The sequence below is a fragment of the Schistocerca gregaria genome, chromosome 6 (assembly GCF_023897955.1).
Source record: "Schistocerca gregaria isolate iqSchGreg1 chromosome 6, iqSchGreg1.2, whole genome shotgun sequence".
In the NCBI taxonomy this organism is placed as follows: domain Eukaryota; kingdom Metazoa; phylum Arthropoda; class Insecta; order Orthoptera; family Acrididae; genus Schistocerca; species Schistocerca gregaria.
Genome location: NC_064925.1, coordinates 574,483,038 through 574,504,861, shown reverse-complemented (window position 1 = coordinate 574,504,861; position 21,824 = coordinate 574,483,038).

Genomic DNA, 21,824 nt, shown 5'->3' with positions numbered 1-21,824 from the left:
TCTTCGCTGACAGACTAACTACTTCAAAATGCAGTACCACTATTGTAAGTGATTCAATGTGTGTGGTCCTTTGACACAACCACAATCACAATTCCTTCCCGCTCGCAAAATCTAGTGAAGACAATCGAGATGCACCGGTAGTATTATAGAGGCTTTCAGAGCCCCTAGTGACGCCCTCTACTAGAGGTTACAGAGATCACTGTAGCGTTATAACGAACCGCAGGTAACACAAAATGACACTGTCAGTGTCACATCTAGGATTTTCCATAGCCCTCTCCCGCCACCCAACCCAAAAAGCAACCACTGACTCATGAGAGAAGGTGAATAACCTGAGTGTTAAGTGCAGTATACCGTAATGCTGCAAATCATAACGCTGTGTTCAAATGAAGATGAAGTCTGTGCACAATCTGAGACTAAATTGTTTTTCTGTGTGTCATCAGTCTTCAAACTGGTGTGACCAGGCACTTCACGAATTTCTTTCCTGTGCCAACCTCTTCATATCAGTGGAGCACTTGGAACCTACGTCCTCAATTATTTGCTGGATGTATTCAAACCTGGCTTGATCTACAGCTTTTGCCCACTACAGCTTTTTAACAGATGTCTTATCGCCCTGTCCCTTCCCTTGTCAGTGTGTTCCACACATTCTTTTCCTCTCAGATTCTGGGCAGAACCTCCTCATTTCTTACCTTGTCAGTCCACCTAATTTTCAACATTCGTCTGTAGCACCACATCTCAAGTGCTTCTATTCTCTTCTGTTCTGCGTTTCCTACGGTCCATGTGTCACATCCATACAATGCTGTGCTCCGCGCGTACATTCTCAGAAACTTCTTCCTAAATCAAGGCCTATGTTTGACACTAGTAGACTTCCCTTGGCCAGTGCCAAGTCTGCTTTTGATGTCCTCCTTGCTCCGTCCGTCGTTGGTTATTTTGCTGCCTAGGTAGCAGAATTCCTTAGCTCCATCTGATTCGTGACCGTCAATACTAAAGTTTCTCGATGTTTCATTTCTGCTACTTCTCATTACTTTTGTTTTCTTCTGTTCACTCTCAACCCTTATTCTCTACTCATTAGACTGTTCATTCCATTCAGAAGATCCTACGTCTATATCTATGTGATTACTCTGCAACTCGCAATAAACTGCCTGGCAGAGGGTTCAGTGAATCACCTTTAAGCTGTCTCTCTACCGTTACACCCTCGAACGGCGCGCAGGAGAAACGAGAACTTAAATTTTGCTGTGCGACCCCTGATTTCTCTAATTTTATCGTGATGATCATTTCTCCCTACGTAGCTGGTTGTCAACAGAATGCTTTCGCAATCGGAGGAGAAAACCGGTGATTGAAATTTCATGAGAAGATCCTGTCGCAACGAAAACGTCTTTGTTTTAATGATTGCCACTCCAATTCATGTATCATGCCTGTGGCACTATCTCCCCTACTTCGCGATAATACAAAACGAGCTGCCCTTTGCACTTTTTCGATGTCATCCGTCAGTCCCACCTGATGCGGATCCCACACCGCACAGCAATACTCCAAAATAGGGCGTCATCACTGCTGTCTGAATCCCCACTGTCATCAAGATGGACATCGGATGCCCAGTCACCAGACGATTCTCTACGATTTGAAGTTTTTCCACTCTTCTCCCCAAATACATTTCTGCCTGCTTTCTTAGCTTCTGCCTTCTGTTTAGATTCTTGCAGTTGCTTCACATAAGGAGCTGAAGTTAGTAACGCAGCACAGCACGACCGCGATGTTTGATCTATTTGACTGATGTCCAGGTGGTTTTGCGATGTGTGGTAGAGGTCTGAAGTCTGCCAGGTTGACAGCTTGACCATCACCATCAGTAGTTTCATTTTCGTTTCTGGCATCTCTTTCTTGAAGAGCGGCAGCATGGATGTGAATTGAAAATTCACGTTCCCTAAAGATTTTACTGTTGCATGGGATGACACATGTTTTTCTGAAGGCATTCACAGATGCTTCCATTGTTGCTGCTGGGTTGTAAGCTTCCCAAAATAACCTGGCTGTTAATAATGGGGTGATAATACGACCTGGTTTACTTGACAACCACGTTTCTAGCTCTTGGGCATAGATGTTCCAAAGGCCCCATAAATCCGACGTCAAGGGGCTGCGTTTTATGCGTGGAGTGAGCTGGCAAACATACAATATGAACATTGTTTTCACGTGCTTTATCTACACATCGAGATTCTTTGTGTGGGAATAATGCCCATCAAGAATCAAAATGGCATGATTATTTGAAGATGGCTTTACATGATGCACAAGATAATCAAAACACTGAGTAAAAATGTGAGTTTGTAACCAGCCACTTGGATGACAATCTGACATTGATCCTGCAGGTGCACCGTCCATCAATTCCTGCTTCATATTTTTCCTTGGGACCACCTGCGTTCATACACGTTACAACTGTGATGAGATTTCCCCTTTGTGCTGAAGTCAAGGCAGCAACTTGTCTCTTCCATTTCAAGCAATAACCTTGCTGTGTTTGTGCTGCACAGTTTCGTCAACATTGAAGATGCCTGTTATGGTTGACTTCAGATAGCACAGATTCGTAAATATCAAAAAATCTCCCGACATTTTCTGGAGTGAAAGCTTTCACTCTTGCTGTTGCAAGACCCTGATGAGTTCTCATTGATAAAATGGGATGTCTCTTAAGGAAAGCTCGAAGCCATTTCTTTCCTGCTCAATCCTTTTCTGAATTGAAGGGATTTTTCAGCCTATTCTTGTCAGATAACTGGAAACGCATGCTTCGTATGTCCTTATATTTAAGAACATAAAATCGCTCTTTCATTGCACGGCAGTATTTCATTAGTTCATCTTCCAGTTGAGATGAGAGAAAAGGCCTTCGGCCAAGATTAACACCAACCAGCTTCTCGGGTGTACGAGTTTTATCTTTCATATACCTTTCCAAACTACGTTTCGGTACAGCAAAAACTTTTGACGATTTTAAGTACCCCACCTCGCGATTTCTCATAGCATGAACCATGGCGTCTTTTTCCCACGTTTTCCTTTTCGGTGGCAATGCCGTCTACAAAGAATAAATACAATAATCAGGAATACTTCTAAAAGGACTTAAACTTCTGTGATTTTATTTGTCTGATTATTTTTTATAACTACTGTGAACGGAGTACTTTGAGTTTGGAGTAATATTGATCAACGTCTGAGTAAAATACTGCCTTGAAAGAAAGTTCCAGAAAACATTCCAATTTCTGATCATAAGACTAGTCAAAGTAATCCCTGTTTATGATAATTTAATCGAATTAAAATCAACGCAGTTGCCAAAATTTTACTACATAAATGATAAGAGATTGTTCGTTCGAAAATGGATCTAACCGACAATAGTTATAGGTAATACAGTCACAAATAACAACAATGAAAGAGTGCAGTATTATCCACTCACCTGTAAACTGAAATACTGTCTTAACACCGATGTCGCAAAAACTCTAAAACACAAGAAACTTTGTATCAACCTCTACGTACTGCGTCCTACTCACGGTGTCGTCGTCTGGCATGCAATAGACGTGTTTCAGAAACTCTCCATCAGAGTGCAACCGCTAACATGAACACAGTTGGGGTGTCTCATATTAGTGAACTACCGCATAATAGCCACCTTTCCTCTACTCTGAGAGGAACCTGAGTGGTATACAATTTGGACAGGCGGCCTTGGCTTCATTGAATGATTTCAGCAGCTTTGTTACACAGAGGATATGTTCTTGTATGTTTCTCATCTTGGTAGTTGTTCTTGATTGAAATTCAGGAATATTTACCTTGTCTTCTTTGGTGAAGGAGGTTCGGAAAACCGTGTTTAATAACTCAGCCTTAGTGTCACTGTCGTCAGTGACTTCACCGTTGTTACCGCGCAGTGAAGCTATTGATTGCATCTTGCCACTGGTGTGCTTTATGTACGGCCAGAATCTCTTTAGGTTTTTGGCGAGGTTTCGAGTCAGAATTTCGCTGTGGAAATTATTAAAAGCATCTCTCATTGTAATACGTGCTCTGTTTCGAGCTTCTGTAAAACTTTGCAGTCATGGGGATTTTGCGTCCTTTTAAATGTGGCATGCTTGTTTCACTACTTCTGCAACAGCGATCTGAGCCGTTTTGTGTACCATGGGGTATCAGCTCCATCACTTATTAATTTATGTGCTATATATCTCTCAATTTCTGACGACACTGTCCTTCTGAAAACATTCCACAACTTTTCTACGCTTGCATGATCAGATCGGACGGAGTAAAGACTGTCTCTTAAAAAGGCATTAAGAGCATTTTTATCAGCTTTTTTAACAGATATACTTTGCGTTTATTTTAGAAGGTTGTAGGTATTACGGTATAAGGCCTGGCCGTAACTGCTTTGTTCTAGCTAATCCCTGTATTCATCACGATATTCGCTATTTGTCCAGGATTATTTGTTGCTATGAAGTCAAGCATAACTTAATCATACCTAACACTTGGTTCAAGAATCATGAAATAAGGCTGTATACATCGAAGAATCCTGGAGATACTAGAAGGTATCAGATAGATTATATAATGGTAAGACAGAGATTTATTAACCAGGTTTTAAATTGTAATACATTTCCAGGGGCAGATGTGGACTCTGACTACAATTTATTGGTTGTGACCTGTAGATTAAAACTGAAGAAGCTGCAAAAAGGTGAGAATTTAAGGAGATGGGACCTGGATGAACTGAAAGAACCAGAGGTTGTAGAGAGTTTCAGGGAGAGCATAAGGGAACACTTGACAGGAATGGGGGAAAGAAGTACAGTAGAAGAAGAATGGGTAGCTCTGAGGGATGAAGTAGTGAAGACAGCAGAGGATCTAGTAGGTAAAAAGAGGAAGGCTAGTAGAAATCCTTGGGTAACAGAAGAAATATTGAATTTAATTGATGAAAGGAGAAAATATAAAAATGCAGTGAATGAAGCAGGCAAAAAGGAGTACAAACGTCTCAAAAATGAGGTCGACAATAAGTGCAAAATGGCTAAGTGGGGATGGCTAGAGGACAAATGTAAGGATGTAGAGGTTTATCTCACTAGGTGTAAGATAGATACTGCCCACAGGAAAATTAAAGAGACCTTTGGAGAAAAGAGAACACTTGTATGAATATCAAGAGCTCAGTTCTCAGCAAAGAAGAGAAAGCGGAAAGGTGGAAGGGGTATATAGAGGGTCTATACAAGGGCGATGTACTTGAGGACAATATTATGGCAATGGAAGAGGATGTAGATGAAAATGAAATGGGAGATATGATACTGTGTGAAGAGTTTGACAGAGCACTGAAAGACCTGAGTCGAAACAAGGCAACGGGATTAGACAACATTCCATTAGAACTATTGACGTCCTTGGGAGAGCCAGTCCTGACAACACTCTACCATCTGGTGAGCAAGATGTATGAGACATGCGAAATAGCCTCAGACTTCAAGAAGAATATAATAATTACAATCCCAAAGAAAGCAGGTGTTGCCAGATGTGAAAATTACCGAACTATCACTTTAATAAGTCACAGCTGCATAATACTAACACGAATTCTTTACAGGCGAATGGAAAACTGGTAGAAGCCGACATCGGGGAAGATCAGTTTGGATTCCGTAGAAATACTGGAACACGTGAGGCAATACTGACTTCACGACTTATCTTAGAAGAAAGATTAAGGAAAGGCAAACCAACGTTTCTAGCATTTGTGGACTTAGAGAAAGCTTTTGACAATGTTGATTCCAATACTCTCTTTCAAATTCTAAAGATGGCAGGGGTAAAATACAGGGAGCGAAAAGCTATTTACAATTTGTACAGAAACCAGATGGCAGTTATAAGAGTCGAGGGGCAGGAAAGGGAAACAGTGGTTGGGAAGGGAGTGAGACAGGGTTGTAGCCTCTCCCCGATGTTATTCAATCAGTATATTGAGCAAGCAGTAAAGGAAACAAAAGAAAATTTCGGAGTAGGTATTAAAATCCATGGAGAAAAAATAAAAACTTTGAGATTCGCCGATGACATTGTAATTCTATCAGAGACACCAAAGGACTTGGAAGAGCAGTTGAACGGAATGGACAGTGTCTTGAATGGAGGATATAAGATGAACATCAACAAAAGCAAAACGAGTATAATGGAATGTAGTCGAATTAAGTTGGGTGATGCTGAGGGAGTTAGATTAGGAAGTGAGACCCTTAAAGTAGTAAATGAGTTTTGCTATTTGGGGAGCAAAATAACTGATGATGGTCGAAGTAGAGAGGATATAAACTGTAGACTGGCAGTGGCAAGGAAAGCGTTTCTGAAGAAGAGAAATTTGTTAACATCGAGTGAAGATTTAAGTGTCAGGAAATCGTTTCTGAAAGTATTTCTATGGAGTGTAGCCACGTATGGAAGTGAAACATGGACGATAAATAGTTTGGACAAGAAGAGAATAGAAGCTTTCGAAATATGGTGCTACAGAAGAATACTGAAGATTAGATGGGTAGATCACATAACTACTGATGTAGTATAGAATAGAATTGGGGAGAAGAGGAGTTTGTGGCACGACTTGACAAAGAGAAGGGACCGGTTATTAAGGACTGGTTCTGAGGGATCACCAATTTAGCATTGGAGGGTAGCTTGGAGGATAAAAATGGTAGAGGGAGACCAAGAAATGAATATACTAAGCAATTTCAGAAGGATGTAGGTTGCAGTAAGTACTGGGAGATGAAGCAGCTTCCACTGGATAAGGTAGCATGGAGACCTGCATCAAACCAGTCTGAGGACTGAAGACAACAACAACATGAAGTCAAGTATGCTTTCGCCAACATGTACTCTTCCAGTGGGCTCATGAACTAATTGTTCAAATTTATTTTCTGAGAAAGTATTCAGTACAGTTTTGGATGACGTTTTATTTTTCCAGCATATATAGGGTTGACTGAAGTCACCACTGACTACAATTGTATGAGTGGGTTACCTATTTGAAATGACACTCAAGTTTTGTTTGAACTGTTCAGCACCTATATCTTCTGAGTCGGGGGATCGGCAAAACGATCAAATTAATAGTTTAGTCCGATTGTGAGGTACAACTTGTACCCACACTATTTAGCAAGAACTATGTACTTCAGTCTCACTACAAGGCAAACTACTTCTGAAAGCCATAAATACTCCACCATCAACTGTATTTAATTTATACTTTTTAAACGCTGTTAAATTGTTTGAAAAAAATTCGGCTGAACGTATTTCCTGCTTTAGCCACCTGTCCGTACCTATTTGAGCTTCAGTGCTTTCTATTAGGGCTTGAAGCTCTGGTTCTTTCCTAACACAGCTACGACAATTTAAAACTACAATACTGATCGTTTCTACAACTACCTAACTGTGTTTTACTTACTCTGTTATAGACGGACGCCCTTTCTGTGGTTCCCTGAGACCCTCTAACGCCCAGGGGCTCAGCATTCATTTGCTGAGTACGGGCTTGGCGACCGCGGGGTCCTGAGCTGGAGACTGGTCAGCGCCGCCAGTCTCCTGTCACCGTAACCACGGACATGCTTCAGCGACCACCGTATGGTTCGGCGATGGAATGTTGTGTGCTGCGGGGAATGGTAATCTTCGCTTTACCGCCTGGATTGCGAGGAAGGCCACCCCCCTATAAAATCCCCTCAATCTTACGGTGTGCTCCGCGCCTATAAGATGCATGGCTGTTGGGGTGGAACAGTCGCAAGCGGGCACCTGCCGCACCCCAGTTGTATAAGGCTTACTCAGGTACGCGGGGCTCTGTCTGAGCGGACCTTTAGTTCCCTAGCTGCTCGTGGGACCGCAATGGACCCTTCGACCTCCACATTTCCCCCTACTGGTAGGAAAACACGCCCCATCGAAGAAGCGGCTACGCGCTGCTAGTCCTCCAGCGCCTCGTGTTGCTAGAGATTTAACAGACTGTAGTAACGGAGCACATGCTGATAATCACAATGTGTTTTTGATTATTAAAAGGAAGGAGGGTAGCTTTGAGAGGGTTTCTCCCTTTTACCTCCACAAGGGTCTTGAGGGAATTGCAGGAACACTGAAAGCTGTTAAGAGACTGCGCAATGGTGTTGTGTTAGTTGAGACTTCTAGTTCCCGTCAAGTCACTTCTCTTCGGAAAGCAATCTGTCTCGGAGAGTACGCTATCGGGACCGAGCTCCACTCCACGTTGAACTATAGTAAGGGTGTTATGACATGTAGGGACTTGGTGGATATCCCCACAGACGAGTTAAAATCTGAGTGGGCTGAAGAAGGTATTGTTTATTATAAACGAGTCGATGGGGACCTAGTCAAATTCGACTCGTTTATTCTCACGTTCAGTTGCCCGAGACTCCCAGAGCATGTTTAAGTGGGTTTCTTACGTTTGCCAGTATTGCCATATTTCCCCAAACCAATGCGCTGTTATAATTATCAGCACTTTGGGCATACTACGCTGAGGTGCAATGGGATAGCTACTTGTGGTAAATGTGGTAAGCCTGCCCATGAAGGAGCCGATTGTCCATCGCCTGTGAAGTGCGTGAATTGCTCTGGGAGTCACCCTGTCTGGAGCCGGGTCTGCCCCATGTATCTTGAAGAACAGAAGATACAGGAGATGAAAACATCTAAGCGCATTCCCTATGGTGAGGCCAAGAAGCTCTTTAAGGCCATGCAACCTCCTGTGTTTACAACATCTTTCGCTTCCGCTCTGAAAAAACCAGTACAAATGGCCGCTGTTGCTACACAAACGGAGGTTGCTAGTGTTAGCACTAATACCTGCGTTTGCCAGTGCACTTGTGCTGCTGCGGTTGTTTTGAAACCTGCGGCTCTCCCCGCAACGTCGGACAAGGCTGTGGTTGCTGACATTAGGGTACTTCCTGCCTCTCCCCATATGGCACCTTCTGCCCAGGCGAGTAAAGCTCCACCTGCTGACAAGGCTCTGCATTCTCAGCCCTCCAAGACAAAGATGCGGAAGGTGAAGGTGAAGGTTTTGCCACCTGAGGAGACTAGTCCGGGTCGGTCCGATGACGACGCCATCGTACTGTCTGACATCTCCCGTGGGTCGTCATCGGAGCTGTTGGACATTGATGTAAACTGGGGGCGATCGTCTCGCCCCATGAATAAATCTCCGGCCAGTACGGGCTCTCCTCCAAAGCACAGAGGCAGGGTGAAAGTTCAGCCACCCTGATCACTGGCTGCCATATTACAGTGGAACCTGAATGGGTTAAGGACGCATGTGGCCGAATGACAACTCCTTGTACGAGAGTGCCCTTTGTGGTTGTCTCCAAGAGACCCATTTTCGGGCCACTGATGCTCCTTCTTTACGGGGCTATACCGTCTATCGAAAAGATGATCTGACAGAGGAAAGGGCAAAGGGTGGTGTTGCGGTTCCGTGACATGCACCCCTCATCTGAGTTCCCTTTCGTTACAGACTTGCAAGCAGTTGCAGTTGTACTTCTTGTGGGTCGGAGGCTCTCAGTCTGTTGCTTTTACTTAACACCTCAGGATGCGTTGGACTCTGAGGCTCTCACAGACCTTATTAGCCAATTCCCCCGCCCATTTCGTCTTCTGGGGGACTTCAATGCTCATAATGTCTTATGGGGCTCTCCAACTACTTGCCCCAGGGGTCGCATTCTGGAAAGCTTCATGATGTCTGAAGAACTGTGCATCCTCAACTCTGGTGCTTCCACACTCGCGGATTCTGCTGCGGGAGGTTGTTGCCGACCTCCATTCTAGTGACCACTTCCACCTTTGGATTCGCCCCCTGGATGAGGCTGTGGCATTACCAGTTCCACCCTGGTGGCACCTCTACAGAGCTGACTGAACACTTTTCAGCCAACTGGCTGTTTTGGACTACCGTGCCAGCGTCCACGAATGGGTAGACCATGTTACAGCCGTGATCTCCCATGCTGCTGAATTGTCAATCCCACGGTCATCCGGTCATGTCAAGAGGCGTCCTGTCCCTTGGTGGACCACTGAGTGCCGCTCAGCCATCCGAGCCCGCAGTGCAGCTTCAAGTGCCGTCCCTCAGCTGACAATCTTGCGGCCTTTCGGGTGGCAAGGGCCAAAGCGCGGCGAGTGTTTAAAGAGAGCAAACGACGGTCATGGCAATCGTTCTTGAACTCCATCTCCCGCTCCACTAGTTCTACGAAAGTATGGGAAGCCATCAGGAGGATTTCCAGGAAACTCAGCCGACTACCTGTCACGGCATTGCTGCATCAGGGATGTCTCCTCACGGCGCCGAGAGACATTGCCCAGACAATGGCCATGCATTTTGCGGAATCTACCGGCACTATTAACTACGATCCAGATTTCTGCCGCTACCGCACTGCCATCGAGAGGGGTCACTTGGACTTCCGGTCTCCATATTCTGAACCCTACACCTGCCCCTTCACAATGTGGGAACTGGATTCGGCGCTGTCTGTGGCTCATGATTCTGCGTCAGGTGATGATCAAATCCGGTACAGCATGCTGCGCCACTTGTTGCTGCCATCCAAGGAAGTTCTCCTAAATTGTTTTAATATGATATGGTTATCCGGCACGTATCCTGACTTGTGGAAGGAGACGATTTTGATTCCCCTCCTCAAACCGGTGAAGGACCGAACGCATCTCAGTAGTTATCGCAGTATTGCTTTGACGAGCTGTGTCGGGAAGACGTTGGAACCGTCGCCTGGTTTGGCTGCTCAAGACCAGGTAGCTCCTTAGCCCCTCTCAGTGTGGCTTTCGGAGATGTCGTTCAACTATAGACAACTTGACCCTGCTTGAGGCGGCCATCCAGCAGGCCTTCCTACGTAACCAACATTGTCTAGGTGTATTCTTTGACATTAATAAAGCGTATACAATACTTGGCGCCGCCTCATCCTCAATCAACTCCATGAGTGGGGCTTTCGTGGCCGTCTCCCCATCTTCATTCGGTCCTTTCTTTCCCACCGGCTCTTTCGATATCGGGTTGGTAATGTGCTATCTGATTTGTACGTGCAGGAGAATGGTGTTCTTCAGGGAAGCGTTTTAAGTGTCACCCTCTTTGCCGTCGCCATTAACAGTATCACGTCCACTATCCGGAGTCCTGCCCAATGCTCCTTGTTTGTGGACGATTTTGCTGTTTTCTGTTCTTCCTCCTGTCTTGTCACTGCTAGTCGGCAGTTGCAGCTTACGATAAAGCGATTAGGGGCATGGACTGCGAAGAAGGGTTTTACCTTTTCTGCAGACAAATGTGTGTGTGTTCATTTTAATCGATCTCGACGTCTTTTTACCTCCCCTGAATTACTTCTGAGGGACACCGTTCTTCCTTGTAGAGACACTGTGAGGTTCCTGGGCCTCACTTTTGATTCCACGTTGTCGTGGTTCCCTCACCTTAAAGACCTCAAGGTGTGGGCCCTGAATATTTTAAAGTGTCTGAGCCATCGGTCCTGGGGAGCAGATCGGGCGGATCTGCTGCAGTTTTATAGGGCTTTCGTCCGATCGCGTCTTGACTATGGTTGCACCGTGTATGGGTCAGCAAGGCCTTCACATCTGAAGATACCCATGAGGGTATCAGGATGGCCACTGGTGCCTTCCGTACCAGTCCCATCCCCAGCCTGTGTGCTGAGGCAGGGGATCCGCCGCTCGCTATCCGGCGGAAACTCCTTGTGATGCGTCGGGTGTGTCAATTCCTTGCCTGTCCTACCTCCCCTGCCCGACCGCCTATGGAACGTCTCTTTTCCAGTCGTTCCAGGGCACCCGCAAACCTCAAACACTGTCCCAGGGCAACGAGACCATTTGGGATTCGTGCCAAGCATTTGCTTGAATCCCTTGGTGTGGAGCGTGTGGCCCCCCCACGATAAGGTTTTACTCGCCTGCCTCCCTGGTTGCTCCAGAGGCGCAGCCTCCTTTTAGAATTGTCGGAGTACCGGATGTAGCTGTACTCCTGCGTTTGTTTTTACCTCCTTATTTTCCGCTATTTTACACCAGCATCCCTAACATGTACCAGTATTTACGGATGACTCTAAACAGGGGGACTCTGTTGGTTGTGCTGTTGTTTTCCCTGACCGAGTCGCCAAGTTATGGCTTCCTGCGGCGTTTACTATCTTTGATGCCGAATTGTTTGCGATCTTGGGGGCATTGGGGCAGATGAGATGTGTTCCCAGTCTTAAGTTCCTCCTCTGTTCTGACTCCCTGAGTGCCTTTCAGACCATGCAACACTTGCACCCAACGGATACGGTCGTCCAGAACATCCATGATGCCCTGCTCCACCTTCAACGGCAGGGGAAGGAGGTTTCTTTCTGCTGGGTGCCGGGGCACGTGGGTATTAGGGGAAACGAACTGGCGCATGTGGCTGCCAAAGATGCATGTTCCCTCCCACACGTTGTTGAAAGTGCCGTCCCCCTCCATGCTGTTACCTCCCTCCTGCGTTTTCGTTGAAAATAAGCAGTGTCTGGTCAAGGCCACCACGAGGCCATGGCGTACGTCCTACCAGTCATGCAGGCGGGATGAGGTTCTCCTCACTCGCCTCCGCATCGGGCACAGTCCCTTAACGCATGTTTTTTTACTCCGGTTGGAAGACTTCCCAATCTGCAACCTGCAGTCCAGATTACTGACCACCACATTTTACTTGACTGTCTTTTATTCTCTGACCAGAGGGCGGTGGTTTCTTTGCCACCGGATTTGCCCTTTATTTTTCAAGATGACGCAACGACTGTGGTTAAGGTCTTACAGTTTTGTGTCCTGTCCAATTTGTTGCCTCGGACTTTAGCGAGAGGGCTTTAATGTGCTGCTGGGTGACTGGCTCACCCAGGTTTTAGGTAAGAGGTCCGCCAGTCACGATTACCTCCTTGTTTCCCTTTGGTTTCTGTTCTCTTTTACTTGTGTTTCCTTTCATTTTTAGTGTGTTCCTTCTCCTCTTGTTTTGCCTCCGTATGTGAGGATTTGGAACTGCGTCAGGTCTGTGCCTTTTAGCCGTTCTCCTTGTTCGCTGTCCGTCTTCGTCCCTTCACCGCATGTGTTCCTGTTTCTATGCGTTTGGGCGCTGATGACCACTCTGTTTAGCGCCCGTAAACCTCAAACACACTCAGACCTTCTAACCCAAAATTCTTCTTCAGTTTCATTCAGGATAACAATGTCATCAGCGAATCGCATTATTGATATCCTTTCAACTTAGAGTTTGATTTCATTCCTGAACCTTTCTTTTATTTCCAACATTGCTTCTTCGATGTACAGACAGAAAACTGGTGCGAAAAACTACAGCCCTGTCTTACACCGTTTCCAATCCGAGCACCACACTCCTGGTCGTCCAGTGTTATTATTCCCTCTGAGCTGCTGGACATACTGTACGTATATTACTCGTGTCTCCCTATAGCTTACCCTTATTTTACTCAGAATTTGGAACATCTTGCATCATTTACATTGTCGAACACTTTTCCAGGTCGACAAACTCTATGGACGTAACTCGATTTTTCTTTAGTCTTCCTTCGACGAATGTTTTTTATCCCTACTGCCTTATTTCATCTTAAGTCTTCCAAATATTTCTTAAATTGTGATTCTAACACTGGATCCCCTATATTTTCTAAATTTATTACTGTTTCTTCTTGTTTCACATTAGAAAAATCTTCCCACTCACAGATGCCTTCAATGTGCTTTTCTACGTATCCGCAATCAGCTCTGCATTTAACAGTGGAATCCTGTTTCACTCTTAATGTTGCCACCCCTACTTTTCATTTCACCGAATGTCGTTTTGACTCTCTTATATGCTGAGTCAGTCCTTCCGGCAATCATTTCTTTTTAGATTTCTTCACGTTTTTCGTGCAGCCCTTTTGTCTTACCTTTCCTGCACTTCCTATTTATTTCATTGCTCAGCGACGTGTATTTCTGTTCTCCTGAATTTTCCTAATTTTATTTGTACTTCCTTCTTTCCTCGATTAACTGAAGTACTTCTTGTGTTACCAATTCTTTCTTTCCAGTTACCTTCTTTGTACCTATGCTTCCTTTGCAACGTCTGTGAGTGTCCTTTTTAGAGATACCCATTTCTCTTCAACTCTACTGCCTACTGATCTACTCATCATCTCTATTGCCATAGAGAACTTCGAGCCTATCTCATATTCCTTAGTACTTCCGTATCCCACTTCTTTGCGTATTGATTCTTCCTGACTAATCTCTTACACCTCAGCCTACTCTTCGTCACTACTACATTGTGATCTGAGTATATCTGCTTCTGGGTACGTCTTGGAATCAAGTATGTGATTTCGGAATCTCTGTCTGACAATGATTGTGTGTGTGAAGGCTTATGGGACTTAACTGCTAACGTCATCAGTCGCTAAACTTACACACTACTTAACCTAAATTACCCTAAGGACAAAGAAACACACCCATGCCCGAGGGAGGACTCGAACCATGATGTAATCCAACAGAAATCATTCCTTATCACCTGGCTTTTTGCAAGTAACCTCCTCCTCTTGTGATTCTTGAACAGAGTATTCCCCATTGCTAGCTGAAATCTATTACACAAGTCAATTAATCATTCTCCTCTTTCATTCCATGTCCCAAGCCCCTATTCTCCTGTAACCTTTCTTTGTACTCCTTCTCCTACAACTGCATTCCGTGACTATTAGATTTTCATGTCCCTTTTACTATCCTCATATACTTTCTCTATCTCTTCATCTGAAGATTCAGCTTGCGACGTCGGCATGTATACTTGAACTATCGTTGTCGGTATTGGTCTGCTGTCGATTCTGATTAAATTTAGAAACCTAATGATGAAGAGTGGTGATGGGTTTATGACATTTGTGAACAGACTGGTCATGGAATCAGCCTGTTGGTACGTCAAAGAAATCAATCTGTAAGTATCAACAGAGGAAACCAAGGGATATTTCAAAATAATAGCAAGAGTGCTACGGGGAAAGATATTCATACTGATGTTCACAACGGACGTAGATCTTCGGACTTAAAATTCAGTTTGGTGCCGTAGAAATTTTATATCTCATACCAAATCGATTGATTTGGATGTGCGTAATACCTGTATATATGAAGCTTAAGTTTCCACTGTCAAGCAGACATAAGAAGACTATTTTTTCCACCTCCGATTGGCTGAAAAATTAAAACGACGTTAAAAATCCGGTGGATTTTTGCGCAGATGTGTTGAATGGTGTCTCTAATATACCTGTTGAGTGCCTCATGTTGCACTTTCAGTTCTGAGTACACAGTGAGCATGTACAGATGCTTAAAACAATAGTCATCGCCATATGTGAAGCGCTTGTAGAGCTCTTTCCACCTGATTTCATGAGCCCAAAGAACGTAACTGCCGTGCGCTTCCTTCTTCGCTACAATGAACGGCCGCACACTGAACGCACAAAAGGATGCTTCTACAGCGTTTTCGATGGGAAGTGTTTCATCACCCATCATACAACCCGGACTTGGCTCCGTCTGATTTTCACCTCTTTCATCTCAAGAACGCCTCGTTAGGATGACAGCATTTTGGCACAAAAAAAGAACTGGAGACTAGTGCAGGGAATTTGCGAAAATAATAGGAGGGTGCCTTCTGTGACTAGGGTAGTGGGAAGTTGGTATCATACTTTGACAGATATCTAAATCGGTGCGGCGACTATGTAAAGAAGTAGCTGGAAGGAGTAGGTAACTGTCACAAACAAGCCATTTTTTATTATCTCTGTGATTTCCATTTCGCGACTGAACAGAGCTTCAAAAAAGAAATGCCCTCGTGTTTTATTACGTTGCAGATATCCATAGCATACATTTGGTTCTTTGTCCTTTGTATTGAGCGCCACTAACAATGAACCCTGTGTCCGAATATCGGCATGGTCATGCGAACCTACGTTTATGGCGTTTGTAGACTTAGAGAAAGCTTTTGATAATGCTAACTGTGATATCCTCTTTGAAATTCTGAAGGTAGTAGGAGTAAAATACTGCGAGTGAAAGGATATTTGGAACTTTTACAGAAACCAGACGCCATTTATAAGAGTCGAGGGGCATGAGAGGGCACCAGTGGTTCGAAAGGGAATGGCATAGGGGCGTAGCCTATCGATGATGTTATTCAATCATCATATCGAATAAGCAGTGAAGTAAACAAAAGAAAAATTGGAGTAGGAAGTAAAGTAAAGGGAGAAGAAACAAAAACTCTGAGGTTTGCAGAGGAAAATGTAATTCTGTCACAGAGAGCAAAGGACCTGGAAGTGCTGTTGAATGGAACCAACAGTGTGTTGAAAGGAGAATGTAAGGTGAACATCAACAAAAGCAAAAAGAAGTGTAATGGAATCAAGGCGAATTAAATCAGGTGCTGAATAGGAAATAAGACATGAAAACTAGACACTTACAGCAGTAGCTGAGTTATGCTATTTGGGCAGCAAAATAGCTAATGATGGCAGAAATAGAGAGGACATAATTCGTATACTGGCAATGGCGAGAAAAGCTTTTCTAACGAACAAAAGTGTTAAGGATACAGGGTACTTATAAATGGTGCAAAATCGAAATTTTTTGTGACTTTATTAAATTCTATAGTCTTTCCTGATTACATTCATATATACATTATAGGGTTTGAAATGAAAAAAGCCATATATATATATATATATATATATATATATATATATATATATATATATATATATATACCATATTTTAAAGTTACGATATGCCGCAACGTCCCATTATTTCTGTTACAGAAACCAATATTATTTAGAAAAGAATTGTGAACTTCGTGTTTCCAGCGATTATACGTAAGATACTTTGTATATGTTAGTAATAATTCAGGATACTAGAGTCTGTAACTGATTATCTTTGCTAGTATTTACTCTAGTTTCACTGAAGCAGTTTGTTCACGTGTTACTGAATGTTCGTTGCTCGTGTACTACATATATTTGTGGGAGTACATATCCTTTAGTTTACAATAAATAAGAACTGTGGAAAAGTTGTTGATGTGGTGTGCTTATCTAAGTACTGCCACTCCTGCCATGGCAACACTGAAGAACATATTGAATATTAGTGTTCTGAGAATTATGATGGGTGCAGTGGAGGTATGGAGTTTTATAGCTTTAAAAGTATTTCAGAGGTCGGTGCCCGTTTATTACTTTAGGTATACGAAGTACCTAGGCGATTGGAACTCTAAAGCTTTCAGTAAAATTAATGAGTTCAATGTTTTTGATGATACGTTGATAACAAAACTGGGGTGTTGTGGACATGTGCAAAAGAGGATGGGTGCTAGTTTGAGGAAGATACGAAGAGAAATGAAAGGAAAGTTGCTATATGATGGAAAATCTTTGTCTGGCTGGGGCAGATTGACAAACACTGAAACAGACCTTTTTCAGAGTTATTGTGGACTGACCATTAGACGAACTGCACCTCTGAATGATGTTACAGCAATGAGAAATTCTGTATGGCCCACCTACTTTCATAAGATGTCCACAGATGGCCACCCTGCTAAAGGAGCAGATTCCTGTTGTAGTTACAAACAGCAAAAGAAAGTGGTCAAATATACTATCATAAGCATTGTATTTTTGAGCCTGTTATGAATGAAATAAAACCAATTTTTAGAGCCCTGAGTGACCATATTTAGCTTAGTAAATGACTTCATGTGGGCACTCAGAATACAAATAAAAGTTTCAACCATTGCATATGGGAAAGATAAACCATGAATATTTTTGTAGGACTAAATACATTAAAAGTAGGTGTACTAGATGCAGTGATATCTTTAAACGATGGAGTGATGAAAAGGTTGGAAGTCCTGAGAAATTTAGGCATAAAATGTGGCTCTAATATGGAAGATAAATTGCTTGCGTGTTACAGACAGCAGGTGCATGAAGCTGAAAGATTCGCTCTTCAAGCTGCCAAATAAGCAAGAAATGCTAAAGGGAATGCCAAGAGGAAGCTCTAAGTTGAGGAAATGCTGCAGGATGAAGACTATGCTTCAGGAATGTTCTGCGGCAAAGTTTAATTGGACTCATATCTCCATTCACAATTCCTCAGAAGTTCTATTTTTCAGACTTCAGGTATAAATATTTCCCAAAGTTTATAATGAATTGTTCTAATTTTTTTCTGTAACTTGCGATACGTATGTTGTAGATCTAAGCTTTATTGCACATTACAACTAAATTACAGAAAAAATAACATCTTTATTAGGAAAATAATTATTAAAAGTAAAGTGTTATGTGATACTTTTTATCCATGTATATATACATTATAGGTGGAATTAAAAAGGTCTAGTACCTCAGCCAAGATGTCATGGATATCTGGTAAAAATTTCGTCTCCTTCAAATGTATAACATTGAATTAAATTATGAACAACTTAAACTGGAAGGAACACGTAGAAAATGTTGTGGGGAAGGCTAACCAAAAACTGCGTTTTATGGGCACGACACTTGAAAAAGGTAACAGACCTACTAAGGAGACTGCCTATACTACGCTTGTCCGTCCTCTTTTAGAACACTGCTGCGCAGTATGGGATCCTTACCAGATAGGGCTGACGGAGTACATCGAAAAAGTTCAAAGAAAGGCAGCACGTTTTGTATTATCGCGAAATATGGGAGAGTTTGTCACAGAAACGATACAGGATTTTGGCTGGAAATCATTAAAAGAATGGCGTTTCTCGTTGCGGCGGAATCTTCTCACGAAATTGCTATCACCGTTTTCTCCTCCGAATGCGAAAATATTTTGCTGACACCGACCTACATAATGAGGAACGATCACAAAGATAAAATAAGGGAAATCAGAGCTCGTACGGAAAGATATGGGTGTTCATTCTTTCCGCGTGCTATACGAGATTGGAATAATAGAGAATTGTGAAGGTGGCTCAGTGAACCCTCTGCCAGGCACTCAAATGTGGTTTGCAGAGTACCCATGTAGATGTAGATGTACATGGTACCTCAATTTAAGGCAGCATTTTAGGAAAAAAACTGCAACAGTTTCTTTATATTTTTTATAAGCCAATGCAGGTTCATAAATACTCAAAATACTTCTAATTTCTTTAGAAAGCGTTACCTAACATAAACAAAAAAATCTGTAAAACATGTACCTTGTAAACAGTGCCTGAAAGAATTAGGTGTTGATTTTTACATAATATTGAGCCAGAAAAAAACTCTGTATCCTTAACCCGTCTTTTCTAAAAGTATTTGTCTGGAATGTAGCCACATGTGGAAGTGAAATATGGATGATAAATAGGGTGGGTAAGAAGACAATGAAAGCTTTTGAAACGTGATGTTACAGAACAGTGCTGAAGATGAGATGAGTAGATCATGTAACTAATGAGGAGGCATTGAACAGAACTGGGGAAAGAAAAAATGGTGGCACTATCTGATTGGAAGAAGGGAGAGACTGAGGCATCAAGGGATCACCAGTTTACTACTGGAGGGAGAGTGTAAAAATCGTAGAGAGAGACCAAGAGTAGCCAAGTTCAGAAGGATGTAGGTTGCAGTAATTTTTCAGAGACACACAGGCTTGAACAGGATAAAGTAACATAGAGAGCTGCATTAATGGCAACATCAACAATTAAATGTTTTATGTAAAGGTCACGGTGTAAAGCAACATGTCTTTTTACAAATGAAATAAAAGTAGTTGGTAGAGAAGACGAAACTAGGTACTTGAGGGAAAGTTCACTTGTGTCTGCTTGTAAAACCCAGCGGATCTACCATTCCATCTGAATTCCATATTATTCATTGATCAAAGGCTCCTCTTCCGGGATTACGGATCGTATTTCGCCTACCGTTTCCCTTTAACACAATGATGAGTCGGAACATTTTGTAGTGAACTAGTGAAATAATTTGGTGACATCAGATACTGGTAGCCTTTAACCTCCCCCTCATTTATCGACCTTAATGACAGTCAAAAATTAAACTGCATGCACCTAATGGAAATTTGGGAAAGCAATAGTCACTGAAGTTAATTTTTCTGTAAATAGGGAGGAAAGGGTCACATCTAAATCAAAGGAAAAATGCAAATGAAATTGGTGGAAATTAATTTTGAGAAAAGGGTAAAATTAATAAAGAAAATAAATGTGCGGTCGTTACGTTAACAATTAATTGGCGTTAATTAGATATTTGAGATTTGGGGACAATTACGGTCGCAAGTCCTATGGACAACTACTATAATAACTAAAAATGAAAGATTAATGCACATATAATTAGCACTAAAAGGGTGGCAACTGAAGGTCGACATGTGTTGTGTGAAAACTGAATGATAGTCAGAAGTAATAAATTTCCCTTCACTCTGACTTAATTTAGCAAAACAATTAATAAAACTGGAAAATTGAAAGTTAATTTAGTGACTTAAATTAATAGTGAACTTTGTTTCTGAAGCACTACGAAATTCAATAAAATAAGGTTAGTCTAAGGCCACCTCAACAATCATTTCAAAAGCTACTTGAATGTAAAGTTTTAGAACTGTATGGCAGACCTCAGCTTTTCAAACTGTCCACAGTCACTCATTGTCGGCCATCGCTGTTGCAGAAGTTGGATGTTGGCGAGCCTACTTCTCGACACGGTCACCAGACAAAACGGGCTCTTGATGTGCTCCAGCTAATGCTTCCCGTCCGCGACACCGTGTCAGAAACTATCATAGCAAGTCGAGAGCAATTACATGTTGCCAAACCACGAAAGCTCGGCAACCCGCGGAAGCGTCACACACCACATCTGCTCCACCGCCCTACTCCAGCAAAACCCTGCTCTGCCCGCGCTCCACGCGACAGAGTTAACAGTAGCAATGATCGTAAACACTTTGGTCCTCCACACGTACTTATCGATGTAATCGTTCGATAGCATAGTTTTCTCAAGGCCAGACCCATACAAATAATATTTACAAATCAATTATACATCGACAGTAAAACAATTAGAATATATAAAGACATAGAAATGTCATATCTTTAGGTAACAAAATAAGGAAAAAAATTATAGTACAAAAGATGGAAATTGGAGGATATGTATTTCCGGCGTTATAAGTTCACCCTGCTGTGTACTGACAACGAGGTGGTGTTTCAAGCGAACTTAGCATCCTTCTGGTACTAAAGATTCCTAAATGGGAACGTGATTCTCATCTGCGTCTGCAGATGATCAGAGCTTGCACGCAGCAGCGACATACAACTACGAGTACACTGAAATACCAAACAAACTGCTACAGGCATGCGTATTGAAATACAGAGATACATAAACAGGCAGAATATGGCGCTGCGGTCGGAAACGCCTATATAAGATCACATGTGTCTGGCGCAGTTGTTAGATCAGGTACTGCTGATACCTTGTCAGGTTATCAAGAATTAAGTGAGTTTGAATTTAGTGCTATAGTCGGCACACGAGCGATGAGACACAGCATTTCCGAGTGCGGCGGGGCAGGTTAAAATGTCGCGTTGCGTTGCATAATGTGTTAAGTATGTCTTTCGTCGCACTGTGACCTACAAAAAATTCCGCGTACCTCAGTACTGCTTCTGATCGCCAGCCCAATTGTCTGCATACGTAGATACTGTTCAGATGATGTTAAATGCAGCATCCAGGAAAAACATCGTCAGTACTTACGTGTGCAAAGTCCACTTAAACTGTGGTAGCAAGCTATCCTGTTAATATCTTTTAACGATTTTCGGATGAAGGGCGTTTGCTTCATTCTTTTAGAAAAAATGTCAAAATTCCGCAACTAGTTCTTTATTTCTTTAGGTTCAAAATTGAAGAATTACCCATCAGCCCGTATTTATATCAACGACTAATATCAATGTCCTCAGCTCACAGTTCACACAACCCAGTATGCACGCAAGACAGCCAGAAATGTACTTAAGTGCGACCCAAATGCTTATGTGATCTGCAGTAGTTACTCTGCTACAATATACGAGTTTCACATTCGGTCCTTTCTCAGTTGATTTCTAATAAAGAAGTTGCTCGCTAACTATACCATAAACGGGTATGAAACATGCCACGCGGAATTCTACAAAGGCC